The sequence below is a fragment of the Phalangium opilio genome, unplaced genomic scaffold (genome assembly GCF_054372755.1).
Source record: "Phalangium opilio isolate 3A_F unplaced genomic scaffold, DU_Popi_V2 ptg000063l_1, whole genome shotgun sequence".
Lineage (NCBI taxonomy): Eukaryota > Metazoa > Arthropoda > Arachnida > Opiliones > Phalangiidae > Phalangium > Phalangium opilio.
Genome location: NW_028324180.1, coordinates 2,016,392 through 2,034,745, shown reverse-complemented (window position 1 = coordinate 2,034,745; position 18,354 = coordinate 2,016,392). Strand labels below are relative to the sequence as shown.

At 39.4% G+C, this 18,354-nt stretch overlaps 1 long non-coding RNA gene across 1 annotated transcript in view; it reads right to left on the bottom strand.

The window, feature by feature from the left end:
• Positions 1 to 4,640: 4,640 nt before the first annotated feature.
• LOC149662691 (uncharacterized) overlaps positions 4,641 to 18,354 on the bottom strand; it is a 63,774-nt gene continuing 50,060 nt past the window's right edge. Inside the window, exons 2-3 of the long non-coding RNA XR_016368582.1 lie at positions 5,282 to 5,847; positions 4,641 to 5,192 (exon numbers count right to left, since the gene is read on the bottom strand). This is a non-coding gene — a long non-coding RNA (uncharacterized LOC149662691). The remainder of the gene's footprint in view (positions 5,193 to 5,281; positions 5,848 to 18,354) is intronic.

Here is an 18,354-nt window from a genome sequence, read left to right as displayed (position 1 = left end):
ACTAACTACTGTAATTCTATTACTTAGCTCCTACACTGAAGACCCTGTATATCAAAAGGGACCGGAAGTACCACAAAGTTGAGTTTTCAAAGATTGCCAGATTGAGCAGGTCATGGGATTTAAAGTGATGAAGGTCGCTTTAACGTTCAACAAGTGACACCGCGGTATGTTTTTGGTGCTCCAATGTCCTCACCCGATAGGACCAAACAATTACCATCCTGGTTTTTCGGCTCAGCGTTGCGGTATTGCCGGTTCCATTAGAAATACAAGGTCTGTAGGGTTACAATACTCCTGTTAAAAAGGCACACATACTGTACCCCCCTCCCCCCCCAAAAAAACTTTTAAATTTCGCGCCTTTTCAATAGCTCTCTTTTCAATATGGGAAAAATGATTTTAAATGACAATTTTTTAAGTGTAAGAATTAAACAGGAAAATGGAGGCTGAGTGAAAGATAAGTGTAGTTTTAATTATAATTTGTTAGTTCAATTATAAGGTATCCATGAATTTACCAAAAACATTCGTGTTTTGTAATAATTTCACATTAATTTTACTTGATTAAGTTTAATTTAACGGTTTATCTAATGTGGATTTATACAAGTTTCAATGAAATATTAACTTTAATTGCAATTACTCTAAAATATGTATGCGCTTTTGATGTATTTTAATGATGAATTAAATTAATTCGAAAGTGAAATAGGAAACATCTGTGGCTGTGCGAAAAACTTGCGTTGTTTTAATCTTAATTTGAGCGCAGTTCGGGAGAGTCGATTAAGCTTAAAAGTATAATTTATTGGAATATTTTTCCCTAATTGGAACGTTTTGTGCAGTTTAACATTTTTGCCACAGTCATTATTTTACCCTAAACTTTTGAATTTCGCGCCAATTAATGTACCTTAAACATAGTTGAAATTAACTGAAGTGTGAAATAGAAAACATTGGGATTTACCAACGGCTTGGGTAGTTTTAATCTTAATTAAAGAGTTTATTTAAAAGTTATTTGAGCTTTTATTCCAAAAAATGAATATTTTTGGTTTAATTTCACGTTAATTATATTTAATTGATTTAAAATTAACGTAGGATTGTGTTTCGGCAGTGTACATTTAGGTTAAAAATGACTTTCAATATATACTTAACATTAATTGCAATTTTTAGTGGGTTTTGAATCTTATTTTACCTTAAACTTTCGAATTTCGCGCCTATTAATGTACTTTGAAGATAATTTAAATTAACTAGGTATGAGATAGAAAACATGGGGCTATACTAACAGCTTGTGCAGTTTTAATCTTAATTAAGTATTTTATTTCAAAGTTACTCGAGTTCTCATCCAAATATGTATATTTCATGTTTAAATTCACGTTAATTAAACTTAATTAAGTTGAAACTAATGAAGGATTGAGGTTTGGCAGTGTTGATTTAGCTTATAAAATGAGTTTCAAATCACCTTAATTGTGGAGTTTTTCATTCTTGCCAACACAATGTGTTAAATTTTTATCATACCACGTGCTAAATTTGCGGTAACACAAAGATCATCTATAATATATGTTAAGGAATGATGTGATTCTATAGTTTAGCAACTTTGGCTTCAATAACAGTAATTAAATTAAATACCTAAACAGTTCATAGCAATTTAGACAAATAAACAAACGGCAATGTGAAATGTGGAGATAGCGAACAACATAACCCTCCGTTGCTGACGTGGTTACGTTGGAAAAATCTGCGCTGATGTAAACATGGAAATTATTTGACTAGTTAAATTACATAACGACACTGTCCTCCTGGATTAATCAGCACCACTGTTACTTATATTTATGAATTAACAAAATCCACTGTTGGTAACAAATAGTTAAACTGCGCTAACGTAAACACCACGACTCTGCCGTAGGGAAAACTTATTAAACTTTTTGTCATCTTACCAGTTAGACCAAGAGCCAGTGGCCTGGATCTTACCTCATAAAGTACAAAAGGTCTGACCATTGGAATGAGTTCAGTTTTGATGCTCATTAATAGATTTGGCCGTCTTACGCGTCACAGCTGGGGCATTTGAGGGGGGCGGGATCATGTTTGGCCCTAATGAGGTATGATTTCTTACCTCATGAGGTACATGAATAAAGAAGGTGGCAAATGATAGAACTGGAAATGGCGATTCCAAATATGTGAAATCTGACGTCACCAAAGGGGGCCATCAATAAATCAGACGGGGGTTAAAATGGTCAAATGAGGTATCAATTCTTACCTCATGAGGTACATGTATGAATCCGGTGTTGTTTGATAGATCTGGTCGTGCTAAATAACAGAATATTAAATCTGACTGGAAAATACGCGGCTTAGGTTTAATCTGACGGCCTGATTCTTGCGTCAGACTATGACAACTTCGTGCCTCATAAAGCTAGATTCCCACTCGACCGAAATAAACCGGCGCAAATCACGCAGCATACGGTAGAAATTTTACCTTACGCCGTCGTCCGGCTGTAGACTGTTCACACTATGACTGAATTTTGAGTTTGGCGGTAGATATTTTTGGGTCACGTGACAGATTAGAGTGGTTTCCATAACATTTATTTCGCACTCTGAATTGGTATCTCTGTCCCATTGTCGCTTAGATCGAACAAGAAAGTATATTTTCTAACCTCCTCAATAAAGACTTCCTTATTAACATCTTACCTCTATACAGGGTGTTTCTGAAAAGTCCATCACAAATTAAGGGGCGTGTTTATGGGACCAAACTGAGCGGAAAGTACCAAAGAACATGGGGTGTACAACATTTTGTTACGGAGATATGGCCTTCCAAACATTCGCCCCTAAAACAAGGAAATATCCAAAAATGAGGAGTAACACTTAAGACCGACTAACCAGCTTGTTTAAAATTACTAGACAATTTCAATAGCCTTTAATCGAACAATTGATTTCTACCTTTACTAATCAGAAGCGTATAAATGAGTAGAAGTATGCCTACGGTGGTAATGTAAAATTAATCCCAAGTGACATGATGTTTCAAGATCTTCCCAGCACCAAGTAAAATGGTTCTGATTGAAGGGACTTTTATTAGCACAGCGTAAACAACGTTATTTTCAGGAATTAGTCCAAATGTCCACGGGCGGCATTACAAAAACGAGGCAGTCTTTCGAATGATACTTGGACATGTTGGAAGATCCCTGGCTTGTTCCTGTTATCTCAAACCGTAAAAAGCTACGCAAATCTTCATCATCACGGACAACACTCTTGTACGTTAGGTATGACCTTGAGAAAACCTAAAAGGACATCTCGAATGTATTTGAAAAACCCATCTCCAATTAAGGGGCGTGTTGTTTGTTTCCAACAGAGTAAACTCGCCCAGAGAACAATTACAATGCAGAGCCACGTTTCGGCGTTAATGGCCCACAAAGGTGGTCCCAAAAACAAGAACAAACTTTAATTTGTTTCGTTCAGTAAGTGTTTCATGTGTCATAGATAAAACGCCATGATTAATGCACGAAGAAAATGAATTTATTGACAAGTTTTAACATTTAATTGCAACTAGTTACAAAAATTGTTCAAAGTGTTCACCACCCGCGTTAAGGCACACATTAGCACGTCTTACAAATGATTCCCTTACACGTTGAAAAATGCCTGGAGTTTCGCGAATTGTTTGACAGCCGTGAATTATTCGTCGACGTAGCTCTTCAACATCGGGCACTTCAGTTTGATAAACTAAGTCTTTCAGGTGGCCCCAAAGAAAGAAATCACAAGGGTTCAGATCGGGTGATCGAGCAGGCTACTCCACAGGTCCACCTCGACCTAACCACCGCAAAGGGAAGGTCGCGTTAAGATAATTTCGGACCGCGATGCTGAAATGTGGTGGTGCACCATCGTGCATGAACCACATTCTGTTTACCAAACCTAAGGGTACGTCTTCGAGTAGTTCCGGTAAATCGTCCCGTAAGAACTGCAAGTAAGCCACACCGTTTAACCTGGGCTCTAGGAAATATGGCCCAATTAAATTGTCACCCACAATACCACACCACACGTTTAAACTGAATTGTACTTGGTGACTTCTAACGCAAGTTGCGTGGGGGTTTAGCTGGGACCATTGATGTTTATTATGTAAGTTAATAATACCATCCCGTGAAAAGTTAGCTTCGTCAGTAACCAACAAATCCCGTGGGAAATCGATATCGTTTACTTTAGCCAGAAACCACTGACAAAACGCCGTGCGTCGTGGGTAGTCCGCTGGATTCAAACCTTGAACTTTTTGAACATGGAAAGGATGAAACCGGTGGCTTCTGAGGATTTTCCACACGAGCGTGTGGTTTACGCCTAATCGGCGACCAACTTGGCGGGTACTTGATTCAGGCTCGTCCTCGAAAATGGTGAGAACTTCGTCTTCTACGGCCTCTGGGATGGCTCTCGCTCTAGGTTGAGGTCCAGCCGGTTGGATTCGTCCATCTTGCCTCAAACGTCTGTCCACAGCCTCGAACGTCAGTCGATTTGGTAGTCGCCTCTGCGGAAATCTTTCCTGATACAAGCGTACAGCTGCAGCGGCATTCCCCTCGGCTAGTCCATACATTAGGTGCATATCCGCATATTCGGCATTTGTGAAGAAAGGCATTGTAACAGACTTCGTTGAATTATGAGTTTAATAACACAAACACATGTACGTGAAACCTCTTTTATTCCTTTCTTAAAAAACATAGTGCTCTGTTTTAGTGCTCTGTTTTTTAAGAATAGGCGAAGTTCTCACTATTTTCGAGGACGATCCAAAAACAAGCAGCCGCCAATTGGTTTGCTGATTAAGAAAAAACCACACGCAACTTGCGTTAGAATTCACAAAGTACAATTCAGCTTAAACGTGTGGTGTAGTATTGTGGGTGACAATTTAATTGGGCCATATTTCCTAAAGCCCAGGTTAAACGGTGTGGCTTACTTGTAGTTCTTACGGGACGATTTACCAGAACTACTCGAAGACGTACCCTTAGGTTTAATAAACAGAATGTGGTTCATGCACGATGGTGCACCACCACATTTCAGCATCGCGGTCCGAAAACTTGTCAATAACATTTTCTTCGTGCATTAATCATGGCGTTTTATCTGTGACACATGAAACACTTACTGAACGAAACAAATTAAAGTTTGTTCTTTTGTTTGGGACCACCTTTGTGGGCCATTAACGCCGAAACGTGGCTCTGCATTGTAATTGTTCTCTGGGCGAGTTTACTCTGTTGGAAACAAACAACACGCCCCTTAATTGGAGATGGGTTTTTCAAATACATTCGAGATGTCCTTTTAGGTTTTCTCAAGGTCATACCTAACGTACAAGAGTGTTGTCCGTGATGATGAAGATTTGCGTAGCTTTTTACGGTTTGAGATAACAGGAACAAGCCAGGGATCTTCCAACATGTCCAAGTATCATTCGAAAGACTGCCTCGTTTTTGTAATGCCGCCCGTGGACATTTGGACTAATTCCTGAAAATAACGTTGTTTACGCTGTGCTAATAAAAGTCCCTTCAATCAGAACCATTTTACTTGGTGCTGGGAAGATCTTGAAACATCATGTCACTTGGGATTAATTTTACATTACCACCGTAGGCATACTTCTACTCATTTATACGCTTCTGATTAGTAAAGGTAGAAATCAATTGTTCGATTAAAGGCTATTGAAATTGTCTAGTAATTTTAAACAAGCTGGTTAGTCGGTCTTAAGTGTTACTCCTCATTTTTGGATATTTCCTTGTTTTAGGGGCGAATGTTTGGAAGGCCATATCTCCGTAACAAAATGTTGTACACCCCATGTTCTTTGGTACTTTCCGCTCAGTTTGGTCCCATAAACACGCCCCTTAATTTGTGATGGACTTTTCAGAAACACCCTGTATACTTCCATTAGACACATTTTGCTTTCTTCGTGGCATGTTTCCGACCAAACAAAAAATACATGGCGGCTATCAATCTATCTAGCGTATGCGTGCACTCTTAAATGTAGCAGGTGATATATTGTCAAACCAGCCCCACTGATGTCAAGTACATTAAACTTAACTTGTTTGAGCGAGTTGCCTCTGTTTCTATCGAGGTAATGTGGTGAAATATTTTTCACTGTGATAAATGAGATGAACTTAAATTGGCATCATTTAATAATAGAGCTATTTCAATTCGGGGGTAAGGAGAGTTTTTGAGGCGGGGTTTAGCCAGTCCCCGCCCAGGTGCCTTATTGTGCGCGAAATTTAGCATAGAGTTTTACAGTGGCCTACACGGAGGGAGGGTAACTATGACGATGAAACCGTATATATTGATTTTCAGACGGACTCGGATGATGAACCAAATGACGTTTAAAATGTAACATTTTTGTGTCTTTATTTGCATTAAATAATAATTTAACGTTAGAAGGTTTCATTGAATGAGTTTGAAATAAAATGTGCCTGCATAGAGCTATATCAGTTGAAGGGGGAAACGTCACAGTTGGGCCTGCCAATAAACGGAGCGGGTTTTTACCCTCAATCCGTACGGGCAACTGTAGAACTTTAAGCTAAATTTCGCGCACAATAAGGCACCTAGGCGGGGACTGGCGAAACCCCACCTCAAAAACCCTCCTTACCCCCGGATTGAAATAGCTCTATTATTAAATGATGCCAATTTAAGTTCTTCTCATTTATCACAGTCAAAAATATTTCACCACATTACCTCGATAGAAACAGAGGCAACTCGCTCAAACAAGTTAAGTTTAATGTACTTGACATCAATGGGGCTGGTTTGACAATATATCACCTGCTACATTTAAGCTAGACTCACACTCGACGGAAATCACGACGGAGACCCGGCAGAAAGGGGTTCGACCGAAAAATCTTTACGCCGAGCCCGACGGAATTTCCGCTCGGCCGGGCGCAAGTTGTGTTCTATTTTTCGGTCGTGTTCGGCGTTACATCGGTGTCTCAGACAATGAAATTATCCCACTGTCTACGTCATAAATTTCAAGAGTGCACGCATACGCTAGATAGATTGATAGCCGCCATGTATTTTTTGTTTGGTCGGAAACATGCCACGAAGAAAGCAAAATGTATCTAATGAAAGTATATAGAGGTAAGATGTTAATAAGGAAGTCTTTATTGAGGAGGTTAGAAAATATACTTTCTTGTTCGATCTAAGCGACAATGGGACAGAGATACCAATTCAGAGTGCGAAATAAATGTTATGGAAACCACTCTAATCTGTCACGTGACCCAAAAATATCTACCGCCAAACTCAAAATTCAGTCGTAGTGTGAACAGTCTACAGCCGGACGACGGCGTAAGGTAAAATTTCTACCGTATGCTGCGTGATTTGCGCCAGTTTATTTCGGTCGAGTGGGAATCTCTCTTTATGAGGCACGAAGTTGTCATAGTCTGACGCAAGAATCAGGCCGTCAGATTAAACCTAAGCCGCGTATTTTCCAGTCAGATTTAATATTCTGTTATTTAGCACGACCAGATCTATCAAACAACACCGGATTCATACATGTACCTCATGAGGTAAGAATTGATACCTCATTCGACCATTTTAACCCCCGTCTGATTTATTGATGGCCCCCTTTGATGACGTCAGATTTCATATATTTGGAATCGCCATTTCCAGTTCTATCATTTGCCACCTTTTTTATTCATGTACCTCATGAGGTAAGAAATCATACCTCATTAGGTTCAAACATGACCCCGCCTCCCCTCAAATGCCCCAGCTGTGACGCGTAAGACGGCCAAATCTATTAATGATCATCAAAACTGAACTCAATCCAATGGTCAGACCTTTTGTACTTTATGAGGTAAGATCCAGACCACTGGCTCTTGGTCTAAGTAGTATTTTGAAGTTTTCGATCTTTTCACAGGGTGAAAAGCACTATCTTTATTTCAACACGTTAATAATTTGAATAAGTATGCCATTTTTTACATCAAATTGGAAGCGAACACGGTAAATACAGCATAAAAAACCTAGGGTTAACCCGGTTAGGCTATGTTTCTAGCATAAAATTGAGCAGACTATATAGAGGATTCCAAAACAAATTAGAGCTGGAAATCAGCCTTTTTAATAATCTTTAAAGAGAAAAGACACTATATGAGACTATAATTACATAGAGTAACTAAGATAGGGTAATGGCAGCCCTCTGCCTTCGACTGTATTAAGCTCTATGGGGAAATAACATGGAGTGCCTTTAGTCTATACAACTTAAGCCTTGGCCGTAAAGAACGTCGAAAAACTTACTTCAAAAGATATAAAAACCTCTATTAACTGTAATTATTTACCTGAATTAATTTTTTAGACGAAAATTCGACCTGGTATCAAAGTATTTGTTCTTAAGAGTGTTATAGATAATTTGCAAATCCAATCAAAGGTGTTCAAGCTCGGACAAAATACCAAAGTAATTAATTCTAGTTGCCTTACTGTCGTGTGCTATGAAATTAGGAATTTTCCACATAAAAGCAAACGTTTGAAATATATCAACGTAACATGTTAGCACCCACAAACCTAGGCCCTTCTAGTTTTCAACGAGAACGAAATGAAGAAATAGGTTTAAGCGCGCTATAAGGTTAGGCTGACTTCTGACCCAAAAGTAATTTTTTGACGTACTTTGTTAATTAGTTGAAGTACAATACTAAGACTTCATTAATTAAAAATCGAAACAGGTAAGTTTCTCATTTAAGAAATGCTTGTTAATTTAGAAGTATTCCGAAAACTAACTTCGCTATAGTTTTTCCGTTTGGCTTTACATTAAAAATTTTAATGCTTTTTCTATGGGACGCTAACCCTAAAAACTGTGAATTTTCATTTAACATTACGGAAGGGTGTCAAGTCATATCTACAAGGGCCTACTGGCCCTGTAGAATTGTTCATCTTCAGGTAATTCTGAAGAGTTTCTATATTTACAAATCTTTCGCCACTGATCTAAACTGACAAAAGAGGCATCGGCCCCACTATCTAACTTAGCGTGAACTGTCGCGTGTTCAAAAGTAACGGGAATGGTAACTTTTTTATAAACTGAACCTTTCCTGACGGATTCAATCCTCAGGGGGAAACGCGACACGCTTCTTGGAAGGGGAATTTATTGGGCACCGGGCTGGGCTTCCCCCGACTTACTAATCTTTTTATACGGACAGTCGGGTGCTAGATGACCTGGTTTTTGGCAATTGAAACACGTGATAGTACGTGTAGATGGGTAGAACAAGGCTAATTGACGACCAGGAGATTTTGATTTCTGATTATTATATCTATTATAGGATCTTTGACTATTTGAAGTGTTTTGAGCTCTAGCTTTTGATCTAGAGTCTAAAGGTTTCAAGGGATTATCCCATTTAGGATGTGAAGGAGAAGTAGGGGGATTACAAGGGCTTTGACAATGCCCGGGGGAACAATGACTATGGGCGGAGCCCCAGTTTGCTGGGCAAGGGGACTCAGCCTTTGCTGTAGCCTTAGGTTTAGGGGTGATTTCCTCTTTTCCCTTTTTTCAGCATTCTTTTTCTTAACTTCGATATCCTTCTCAATTGTTTTACAGGAATTCCTTAATTGTTCCATTGTAGTAAATTGCAAAAATAGGAGAGGAGTTCTAAGCTCATCTTTTAAATTGCTCTTAATAATAGGAACTAAATCCTTTTCGGAAAGAGGATGGGTCATTCCTAAATTTAACTTCATAACTTCCCCGAAAAAATACTCTACCGACTCCTTATCTTTCTGACTCCTATGGGAAATCTCTATTTTAAGCTTAGAGTCAGCTTCTGAGTCTCTAAACTGAGCCTTAAGTGCCTCTTAAATGTCTTTCAAGCCAAATGAGGATGGGCAGGGTTTGCATTACAAATGTCGTCATACTGACGGATTAAATCCCTGTACCAATACAAGGCATGCCCTCTTAATAGGAGAGGCAATGCCGCTAACCTGTCTTCATTTGATAGCTTGTGAAATTTGGCATATTCCTCAAAAGCAGCTAAAAACTCTGAGGCGTTATCGCTAGAAGATCCCATAAAAGCTAACCTTTCTGGCGGTTCAATAGGGACTTTTCCCGTCTGAGGAATAGTACTTTTATTCATTAATGAGGGTAGATCCCTAACTAATTTATCCAAACTAGTAGCTATAGCTTTATTTATTGCTACATTCTGAGCTACGGCGTTTGCCTGTGTGGTTGAGTTATCAGCCAAGGTTTGGAGTAAGGCAAAGGAGCTGCTTGCCCTCACCAAAAACAAAATTAGGCTGGTCACCAGTCTCCTCACTGGACACTGCCGGCTGAATAGACACCTGCACTTATTGGGCATCGTTGATGACCCACTCTGTAGGTTCTGCCGGGAGGTAGAGGAAACCTCCTCCCATATCCTCTGTAGCTGCGACTACCTCGCGGCCATGAGGTTCGAGCATTTCGACATGCATACTATGGAACCTCACCAGTTCTCTACTGTCTCGGCCAATCGGATTCTCCGATTCATCGAGGCGACAGGACTCTTCGTAGTCTAACAAGCTCGGGGCGCACAATATACCCTTGGTATCGGTGCTCGGCGCGGCGACGCGCCACCCCCTTCAACAATAAGGGTAACATAAAGGATCTTAATTCCTCATCAGTAGTATCTGGTCCTAATTGAGGGATTCTTCGAGACGGAGACATTTGAGTTCCGATAGTTCTAACTCTAGGATTGGGTAATGTGGTTGTAAAACTAACTTTAGGCTTATCACTTTTGGACTTTGATTTATGAGGAACAAGGGAATCAATCCCAGTTTGAGGAGGGAAGTTTGAGGGAGTTGAACTTCCCTTAGGAGCGGGAATACTCTTATGAGGGAATAGTTGATAGGGAGAAAATCCCGAAACTGAAGAGGCTGCAGTCCTCTTTCTCTTATCAGAATCTTCTTCTTCCTTCTCTTCTTCAAAGCTAAGAATCCGGTTAAAATCCTCCAAAGGATCATTTGTTTCTGGCGGTGCTAGCGTGTCGCCATCGTCCCCCGCAGAGGCAAACAGATCTTCCTTTGATTTATCTTCCCCTTTATGTAAGGTAGAATCATCCTCCTCATCCTCAGCTGTTCGAGACGGCCTCCATGTGTTATTGTCCGAGTAGGCCATTATTTATTTAATTTAGTTAAGTTTACAATGGTCAAAATAGTCAAATGAGTTCATACAAAATAAACGAGTAAGTTATCTAAATTCAGTACATTAATTACAAAGATAATTTTATTTTTTAATTTATCATTTAAATTAATTATGATTAATTAAGATTTAATTTAATTAATTTAATCATTATCCAACGTGGAAGCCAAGGCTTAACACCACGTGGGGGGCGGATATACCGACAATGATAAACAGTTTTTTACGGGACTGACCGAGGCTTATCTAGTCGTGTCCCCATTTTATGTAACCCCCCGTAGAATAATTTAACTAAGGGAGAATCTCCCGAGGGCCATAAAAATGAATAAAGACAACTTACTATATAATATCCAAAACGTTTATTCTTTAAGAAAATTTACGAAGGGATAAAAATCCCGTAACCCTAGGACTAAAGCTAATACAATATCTCCGTCTTAGGAGAGTACAAGAAAATATCTGCTCTCTTTGCCGTCAGTAATAGAACTAACTATCTCTAGACAAAATATCGCAGTATGAAAAGGGAGGAGGAGTATGTAGCATGGAGGCATAACACCCTGCCAGATCCAAGGAGTAGAAACTCCAGGAATCTGGCAGCCATGCTACAATAGTATCTTATTTCTCGAAGTGTAAGGTTAACTAGGCGTTTTTGTATAGGTAGGCGCTGCATTTCAATAAAAGTTTCAATTCAAATCTCGCGCTTAATTTCACCACTGTAATTAAGTTCACGAGATTTTTTTAAAACTTTTAGGGCCTATTTTTTGTCTTTCTAAGCCTAAGGTTAAATGATCACAAAGAAGTAGTTGGAGAATTTTTATAATTTTCACATGGTTTCAACGAATATTTAGCATAGTGTGTTTTTATGCAGTGCATTGTATTATCCGACCATTCTAATTTCCAAATGTAAGTTACGATTTAGTGAAATACTATATAATTAGTCTTAAAAAATTGGACGATTGAGTTTGACCTCAGATTAATAACCCCTGGATATGAAAGGCAAGCAAAGCCGGGCGTTTTCAAATAGTATCGCCATGTGGCGCCCTCAGACGGCAAAACGTAGAACTTTGTCACCCCATGCAGACGACGCAGTATGAATTGTACGGTTGTACCGGCAAGGCCTAGTAAACATAAACGTTTTTTTGTGTCTTCGATATTAAGTTAAAGACATTAAATATTTTCAAAAAATGCCTAGCAAACGCTGTTCTTACGCAAGTTGTCATTTGATTTATCAAATTTATAGTTTAATCTAATTTTTACATAAATAAAAAGCTAAAAACCTACCTAATATAGTGACCAAAACCTCCGGACCAGGTACCGGGATGAGAAGAGAAAAAGAAACGGGAACCGCGGATAAAAAGTAGCCGAGGCTTAAAAGCATGGAGTAGCACGCGCTTACTGATTCTGTTTGGGGTAACGTTTTTCCAAGTTTTGACTATAGGGGCGCTAGAGATGCCGATGCCCTTTTCAAGTATGCCTGCATATTTCCTTTCATATCCAGGGGTTATTAATCTTAGGTTTGACTATTCCAGAACTAATTTATTCCCAAATAACGTTTCTCCCCAAAAAGGACAGATATTATTCAAAAACGAGTTAAGCTTCGCAGTCCTTGAAAAACTGCATTTATACACAATCCGCCACACTTTTACAAACCCACAAAGGGCCAGAAACTAGAAATTATTATATGTATTGCAATTTGAAATGAAGTTTAATCGATATGACAAATTTGCTTTTAATTGCGTAGTTCAAACATTTGTTATGATTAGAAATTTTACAAGAAACACGGGTATAAATGCCGCGTTTCGGTACCATGCAAGAGCTAAATCAAGGACGATTATGACTCGAGTTCGAACTGAAGTTTAAAACTTATACAAGATGTAACAACACACATATGAACACCTTTTCTGAATGTATGATAAATGTGAGAAATACGACACTGCTTTTAAAGCCACAAATCAGAATGTCAGACCTCATTTTAGAAGTAGTAAAGCGACATTTTACTCGAAATAAATGTTCTTCTTATCTCTTCCACCCTGAAAAATTAAAATGCTAAAAGCTCATTTTGCATTTTTTCGCTTTAATTATTTGACATGGATAAGTTTTTACGGGAACAGATTCTGTATAATTTCGTACGTAAAAATCTAAGCTCCCTTTATCTCGAAACGCGGCATTTATACTCGTGTTTGTTGTAAAATTTCTAATCATAACAAATGTTTGAAATACGCAATTAAAAGCAAATTTGTCATATCGATTAAACTTCATTTCAAATTGCAATACATATAATAATTTCTAATTTCAGTCCCTTTGTGGGTTTGAAAGTGTGGCGGATTGTGTATAAGTGCAGTTTTTTAAAGACTGCGAAGCAAAACTCGTTTTTGTATAATTATTATAATTAATGATTTACTTTTTATTATGAAAATAGAAATTTTCATCAATGTACTGCTTCCTCACGTCAAGCACGGACTCCCTTATCCTAGTACTCCACAAATCAAGCGTTAAGTGCAGTTGTTTGCCCCCCAAAAATTGGAAGATATTCTAGAAAATCTGAAAGATTAAATCTAAGCACTCATTTTCTAACTCATCTGAAAAGTCGTACCTTTAATTGTGGCATAAGGTTATTGTAGACAATCTCTATATCCCTAATCATGGTTCGACGACTTGGAATGTCAACATCTGGAGCAGCAGTCTCCATCATACCTCGGAAACCTTCACCATCCACTGCTAAACGGTAGGCTATCATCAAAACTACTTTAGTACGCATTTTTTGGTGATCAACAGATTCATGAAACCGAGGTTAGTTTTCAACTCTATAACAGTGTCAGATATTTTCGCTACCTCTGAGTACTTGACGTAATCGTAAAACCGCCCGAACTCTCGCAAGCTTACATCTTCCAAGCTATCGGGTCTGTTGGGATACTTGTCGTCCACAAACCCATTTTGGCAAATGTCTTCGCTTTCAGGATCAATTTCCCTCAAGCGTGCAGGATATTTTTAGCATTTCAGAACTTTGGATCGGTTTTCTTACACGTTAGTTTTAATAAACCTGGTGCTGGGAGACTTGAAACATACTACTAGACATAGATATAATACCTTTTTATATCTATCTCTTCCTCCCTTTTTTTCTTTTACTATTTAAGCCTAAGATATAAAGTTTAAAACTTTGAGCTAAAAAAATATAAGCTTAATTTAATTAAAGAAAAGTATATAAATGCAGAACAAAATTTATTATTTTTTAAATTTATAAAAATAATTTATTTTAAAAAAATTTACATTTTTATGGCAGCGACAGGGTCTGCACGAGCGTACGAAATCATTCGAACATTTTGTCGTCCCTGCCCTCGTACACTCGTGCTAGCTGCCCGGGGAAGGGCGGCGAGAGTTCCTGGATGACCCTGTGGGCAAGAGAAAAAAGAGGGTTTATAAAGTATTGAACTACTGATAAAAAGAATTAACTTTCCAGAACCCTCGACAGTTCAAAGCCAAGAGGCTGTAATAAAAATTGTAAAATTAAAATTAGATATAATCATAAAATAATGCATGAAAACTCACTCGTGGCGAATAAAGACGCAGTTATTATACACGACCTGCCGAACTTGATTCAGCAGGTTGTGCATAAATGCGTCGTCCGCCACGACCTCGGCGATTACCGCCAGGTACATTGTAATTTGGTAAATCACTCTGTAAATAAATAGGGACTATAGTTTTATGCTTTAATGAAAAAAAATTAAATGAAACACAAGTCCCTGTTGATATTCAGAACATCCTCTCCCGGCCGGGGCATTACTAGTAATAAATAGCCGGGAGAGACTGATATGGTGCTGGTGAGGGTGGTGGGCTAGGCTGCGGGCTGGGCGGCAGTCGTCGGCGATGCCCAACGACGCAGCTAGGCGTCGTTGGGGGAGGGGGTCCGGTCCCTCGGCTCGGGGATCCCTAATCGGGAAGTACCCGGCGAGTCCGAATACTCGCAGGGTGAATAAGGGGTATCAACCCCGTGGACGTAGCTATAGAGAAAGTCTTTTCTTAAAAACTAAGTTTTTTAAAAAAAGTATTTCTTGCCTTGTTGAAGAGACATCCATGGCTTGATCTTCTTCTTGTTGGTGGTGGTCCATCTTTGGTGCAATTCGAGAGAAAGTGGTACTCTTTGGTGGGGGGGGGGCGAAAATATCAGACACCTTGTCATTGGTTTAAAGATTTTTCAGGTGTCTTTCTTTTTGGAGACTTTAGAAAAAACCCCAAAGCATTCGTATGATCCTGAATTCCGTACAAACCGGTATCCTGTATGATCCGGAATTCCGTACAAACCGGTATTCCGTATGATACGGAATTCTGGTTTTCAACTTTGAAAACTCCGGATATGTTCCGCAATTCCGGAATTTTTGCCACCCCTACTAACCTAAAGACTACCCAGTAACTATTATATCACAGGCTTTTATAGCCACTACCCCTACTCTATCTCAGCTCAAATGTCACTAGCAGACGACAGAATATCCCTAGAAATGAACGAATAACTTACCTATTATCTTCTTTTAAGGAGTCCGTTCGTCGTCGAGCCATGCATTGGCTTAAAGAGGGCATTAGGGCTACTGGCGAAACCCCACGGAGCGTATTGCGAACCCGGTACACTTCCTTAATTTGAATTAAGTTACTTAATATAAATTTCCAAGACGGCGCGAAAGCATGCTCAATTGGCGGGCGTTTTTTTCACATAATTTAAATTTCCAATGGCGACGCGAGACTACCCCTCATAGGCGCCCCTAGGGGTTTATATCGTAGGGGGAATGCCCGTTGTGGGGGTCCCCGGGAAATTTCGAACCACACTAAATAAAAGTTGTTGTGGACTCAAAATGGTGAGACATTCAATTTTATCAAAATCCAAACGTTTTCGAAAAGACATTTTCAAATAGCCCAAACAAGAACTTCGCCACATATATTTATAAATTGTCAGAGAATTTGCCAACATTTTAAATAGGCTCAACGTAGAAGATGCAAATTTCCCAGATCATCTGTTTTTAATGGTCAACGCTATAAAGTCAGCTTTACTTCATACGCAAGAAGTGTACGCCATAATAGTCCGCGTATTGGCAAAGAAAATACTGAGTTACATTTATCGAGGGCCTTCTTGTTCTCTTCGCTGAAGAGCGGATGTTCCTTATGGTAGGCGGAAAAGTCGAACATCTCCTTCATCTGGGCAAAGTCCCGGGGCAAATCGTCCGTGAAAATCTGATAGGTCAGGCTGTCTGCAATTATACGTAAAACAATTAACTAATTTTTTAAAATCGAAAGTAGAAAAAGGATTTAAATCTAGTAAACGCTTTTAAAAATCACACCTGTGTCGGTAAAAAGAAGTTTGAGGTCGTCGCCATATTTAGCCTTCATAGTGTTGTAATTTAAGTCGTACATGACCAACTTTGAGAGGTCCAAGATGGCGAAACCGGTGTAAATGGGTCGGTCCAACTTGAGGGATTGCTTCAGACGATGGATCCCAACCAGCTCGTTCCTGAAGATGGTGAACCTCTGAAATGTCGGCGAACTGGCCTTCTTAACTGCCATCTCCCGGGTGTGGACAAGGTCGAATTTGATCCTGTTGCGGAGGTTTTCCATCGTCTTCCCGAAAACACTGTTAATAGATAAAATTTTGATTAATTTACGTGTGAAATAATAACTTAGCGTAGCGTAGATGCGTACCTATTGCTGGCCAACTTGAAAAAATCTTTCACAAAGTCGTTCACTGCCTGCTTCCTTTTCTCCTTGTTGAACTCGATAAATGGTTTTAACCATGCACCCTACTCGAATGTGAGTATTCGATGGATTTTCCCCAATTTCATCCCCTTAGCAAGGTAAAACTTGAGGTTCCGGTAGTGGAGAACATATTTTTCCCTATTGTAGAGCGAGGTAACTAACTTTGGAAGTCTATCCCGTACGTTAATTTTCAGTTTGTTCAACTGTTCAATCGAATATGGTGAAAGCTCATCCACGTAAATAACTCTACGTTCGGGTGCTAAGGGTAGACAGTTTTGTTCTTCGTGCAAACTTTCCGGGTACTCAAGGTCTACCTCCAGGATAAACCCTTGCGAATCATCGTCTGGGTGATTCAAGATAATTTCACGAGTGAAATCTTGACATGGTTGAATCCATCGAAATCCTCTCATCGGCAGGTGGTGACACATTACGGTGCCGTAAAGGTTATTACAGTCTAGGTAGGTAATGTAAGAGCTGCGTTTTGCTGGGTGGAATGTTTCGGGGAGATCCTTATTATTTGCTATGGCTAGTCTATGCGTAATTAAAGAAACATCCCCTCTTATATCCTTCTCAATAAAGAGATGCATATCAGGATCCAGAAGTAGTTCAAATTTCACTTGGGTCATGCGAAGTGCACTTTGCCAAGCGAAACCAGGACTTGTATATGTGAGCGCGCAATCTAACTTGTAATATTCTAGGCACATAACCCTGAAACTTTCAAAAACATCTGCTAGGAGCAAAACGTCGGTCATAGCGTATAAAGTATGGTACTCACCGAGGTTAGTGAGTTGGAATTTTCCCCAAACCATTTGAGCTTGAGAATAATCTTCCTCACTAACCTCTTCGTCAGTTAAGGAATTGAAGAAGGCATCCTCGGTCTCGTCGAATTTTGTCTCGTAGTCGAAGTAGTTATAGGGTTAAACCTGTTTCCACAGCAGATGCGGTACTTCGTCAGCGCTGAAGTTTAAACACTTGAACTTATCGGCTCCTCCTCGAGCCAAATTCGATACGAGTGTCTCTAGCGATGCAGGCATGAACCTAATTGATTCTAAGAAACGTACATTACCCAGAGAAAACGAAATGTACGTTTCGGAATTCGTGGGGATACACTTAATCTCGTGATCTTTGACCAATCCAATTTTGTCCATAATAAGATGCGCATCGTAACGAGATAAATTCCGGGTCCTCAGTTTCAGGTTGCACGAATTATGAGCAGCTCTCCTGTAGGTTCCGTTAGTGTGGTCTTGGTCACGAACTTTACAGTCATTTACAGTCATTTACAGTGAAAAGCTTATTACATAAGTAACAGCATTGAGCCGAGGCGAATTGTGCCTTTTCTAAGTCTGATAGATTCATGGGGGCGTTATCTTTAATCTTACGCTTAATAATTTCGTATTCACACAAAAGGTTTTCTAAAAACTTTTCCGTGGCATCTATCCCTCGATAAGTAACTGGTTTAGAGACTGTACCGTCGTGACCAACGATGACATAACTAAACCCACAGGAGATATGCTGCGAAGTTTTATTGGTTGAAGAGAGGTCGGAATCGGGATCGCATCGGTGAACTTTAC